Raw genomic sequence first — 3742 nt, forward strand, 5'->3', positions numbered from 1 at the left:
GTGGGCTATGATATTGGAATCCCAAGCCTCTGAACCCAGTTTAGTGCTTCTATGATATACACAGTCAGGATGTGCAACATATAGGTCTTTTAAATGTGACCTTCAGATCAATGGCACAACACTTTTGGCTGGTTTTGTGATGTGCACCAGAATAGCTCTTGCTTGTAAACAGCCAGCCAGAATTGCAGATTTAGGGCAGTTGCTCATTGAATAAAGCCAAGCTGCTTATCCCATAGTTTAGCTCCTTCTCTGTCATCGAGGAGCATTCATCACGAGCTGCTTGTGTTAATATTTGGAAACACATGTGGGTCAGCGAGACATATGTACTGAGCACATCTATGGAAGCTGCCGAGCATCAAGGACTCCAGTTAGCACTAGCTTGGCATGTGTACATTTTTTCTTTTTCCCTTTTGGTTTTAAATTGTTCTAAGGCCTTGACATCAGCTTCCTCAGTCATTCTTAAAACAGTCCTGTATACCATTTACAAAGACATTAAATATTAAAAGTATGAACAACTCCGCTTATTGTTTCCATAGCTACTTGTTTTCAACTACAAATATCACCTATCTGCTGCAGCACTGATAATTCTGGGTGCGCGTTAGCTTCTGTTATTCACCAAATAGATCCCTCCAACAATATCTACATGTCATTCGGGGTCCCATATATGCTATCTCATCTACACGTAAAAGTACCTTTCCATTAGTAGCTGGTTCTGTCACTGCCTCAGGTATCTCTTTAAGCAAACATCCACTTCAAGGGAAATGGCTAATTACAATGCTCTGGATGTTTGGCATTAAGGGTAGGGGGGGGGAAGTAGGGAGGGAAGGGGGGGGGAGGGGGGGGGGGGGAGGGGAGGGGGGGGGAGGGGGGGGGGGAGGGGGGGGGGAGGGAGGGGGGGACGGGGGGGGGGGGGGAGGGGAGAGAGAGAGGGAGGGGGTGGGGGGGAAGGAGGGGGGGGGAGAGGTAGTGAAGGTGCTTTTTGGCTGTCTTGTGTGGTTAGGGGAGTGTGATACGGGTTGATGTTGTGGGGGTGTGGTTGTAGGTTGAGGTTTGGTTTTGGGTTTTGTCTTTAGATTGGGGGGTGTGTATTTCCGGTGAGTTGCTTGTGGTTTGGTTTCTTTTTGTCTTAGTTTGCTTTGGTTTTAGTGGGGGACTTTCGCCATTTCGTTTTTTGTGCGGACCGGTACGTGTTAGTTAGTGCATTCCTTTTTGGGGAGGTTATTTTTTTTCTACTTCTTTGTACTGTCTTTTCCATTTCTTTTCTTTTTTTCTGTCCTTCTGTTTTTTTTTGTTGTCTTTGTTCTTCACTTTGGTTTTCTTTTGTTTTTATCTTTTGACATTCTTTCGTTGCTTTCTTCGTTTTTTTTCTTGATTTTTCTATTTTGTTTCCTTTCTTTTCTGTTCTTGGGCCTTCTTTTTTTTCTTGTCTTTTTTTTGTAGTTTTATTTTTGTTTATTTCTTTCCCTTTTTTCCCTTCTTGTCCTTCTTGTTTTCTTTTCGTTCCTTTGCTCGGGCTTTTTCTTCTGTTCGTCGCTCTTCGTTTTATTTTTCTACTTACTTCCTGTTTGTTCTTTCCATTTTCTTCCGTTTTTGCTTTTCGTTTTTTCTTTCGTTCATTCTTTGCTTTTCCCTTCTTTCTTCCTTCTGGCCTTTTCGGTTCTGAACTTTGTCGTGTGTTTTCTTTCTTCTCCTTCCTTTGTTTGGTTTCGTTCTCTTTTTTTTTCTTCTTTTTCTTTTCTGTTGTTCGTTTCTTGGCTTGGTTATGCTTCTTGATTTTATTCTTTTTCCTTCTTCTCCTTCTTTCTTTTGTCTCTTTTCGTTCCTTTTTTTTTTTGGTTGTGTTTTTTCTTTTTTCTGTTTTTCTCTATGTTTTGTTTCGTGGAGGGAGGGGGTGGGTGCGGGGGGTGTTTTCATGGCTGTCTTTCTTGTTCTTCCGTTTCTTTTCTTCTGCTTTTTTCTTTTGTCGCTTTCTGTTTTTTTTGTTTCGTTTCTGCCTTGCGTCGTCCGTTCGTTTTTTTTCTTTTTCTTCTATGTTTTTTTTCTTTGTGGTGTATCTTTTGTCTGTTGTTTTTCTTTTTAGGTTTTGTTTTGCTTTTTTCGTTTCCCTTTTTTTCGGTTTTTTTGTTTACCCTTTTTTTTCTTCTTTTTTTCTTCTTTTGCCCTTTTCGTTTTCTTTTTTCTTTTTTTATTTCCTGCTTTGTTTGTTCTTCTTTTTCCTGGTTTCCTTTCTGTTTTTGCTAGTCTTCCGTTTTTCTTCGATTTCTCTTTTTTTTTCTTGCTTGTCTCTTTTTTTTTTTTTTGTTTTTTTTTCTGTTCTCTCTTTATCTCTTTTTTCTTTCATTTTTCTTTTTCTTTCTTTTTCTGTTCCTTTTGTTTCGTTATTTTTTTCATTTGTTGTTCTGTTTTCTTGCATTTTTTTGACTTGTTTTTAACTTCTTCCTTCATTCTACTGTTTTTACGTTCTTTTTTTATTCTTTGCTTTCTTTCTTTTTTTTCGTGTTTCTTTTTTATCGCCTTTTGTTCGCTTTTTCTTTCTCCTTGTTCTTCCGTTCTCTTTCTTTTTTTGCTTTTTCTCTTAGTCCCCTTCTGTTTTTCTTCCGTGTTCTTTTCTTTTCTCTCTTTGCTTCTTTTCTTTTTCTGTTTTTTTTTCTGTTCTTTCCTTTCTTTCTTTGTGTTTTTATTATTCTTCTTGTTTCCCTTTTTTTTTTTTTTTTTTTCGTTGGTTCCTGTGGCTTTTTTCTTGTTTTTTCTCTTTTGTGGTGTTCTTTTGTTTGGTCTGTTTTCTTTGTCGGTTCTTGCTTCTTGCTCTTCTGGCCCTTCGTTTTTTCGTTTTCTTCCTTCTTTTTTTCCTTTTTTTTTCTTGTGCGTTTTTTGTCCTTTTTTGTTCTTTTCTTTTCTTTTGTCCTTTTTTTTCCTGTTTAGCCATGTTTTCTTCTTTTTTCGTTTCTTTTTGCGTTTTCCTTTTCTCGCTGCTTTTTCCTTTTCTTTTCGTGCTTTTCTTTTCTTGTTTTCTGTTCTCGTTTCTTTTGCTTTCTGATTCTCGTTCTTTGTCTTATTATATTTTTTGCTTTTTTTCCTTCTTTTGTCTTTGTCTTTTTTCCGTTTCTTTTTTTTTTTCTGTTTTTTATCTTCTTCTTTTATTGTGTGTTTTTGTCTTGGTTTTCTTCCTCTTTTTCCTTGCTTTTGCTTTTTTTCTTTTTCCTCTCTTTTTCTTTTTTTTCTTTTTTTATTCTCTTCTCGTACTCTTTTTCGCTTCCTTGTCTTTTCCACTTCTTCCCTTTTTTCTCTCTAGTTTTTTTTTTTGTGCCTTTCCTGCTTTTTTCCTTTTCTTACTTTTCTTTTTTTCTTCCCTTTGTTGTGCTTTTTCCTCGTTGTTTCCCCCTTTCGTTTTTTTGCGTTCGTTTTTTCTGCTTATCTTTGCCCTTATCTTTTTTCTTCTTTGTGTTCTGTTTTTTTTCTTTCTTCTTTTCTCCTTCTTTCCTTTTCTTTGGTCTTTTTCTTGTCGTGTTTTTCCCTTCGTCTTTCTTTTATTTTTCTTTTTTTTGTCTTGTTTCCGTGTTTTTTTTTTCGTGTAGCTGTTCTTCGATTTTTCTCTTTTTCCTGTGTTTTTGTTTCCTGTTCTTGTGTTTTTCGTTTTTTCTGTTGTCTTGTCGTTTCTTTCTTTTCCTTTTCTTTCGTCGTTCTTTTTTTTCTTTTTCTATTTGCTTCTTTGTCCCTCATTTTTTTTTTTCTCTTTCTTCGT

This window comes from Sceloporus undulatus, chromosome 8 (assembly GCF_019175285.1).
Source record: "Sceloporus undulatus isolate JIND9_A2432 ecotype Alabama chromosome 8, SceUnd_v1.1, whole genome shotgun sequence".
In the NCBI taxonomy this organism is placed as follows: Eukaryota; Metazoa; Chordata; class Lepidosauria; order Squamata; family Phrynosomatidae; genus Sceloporus; species Sceloporus undulatus.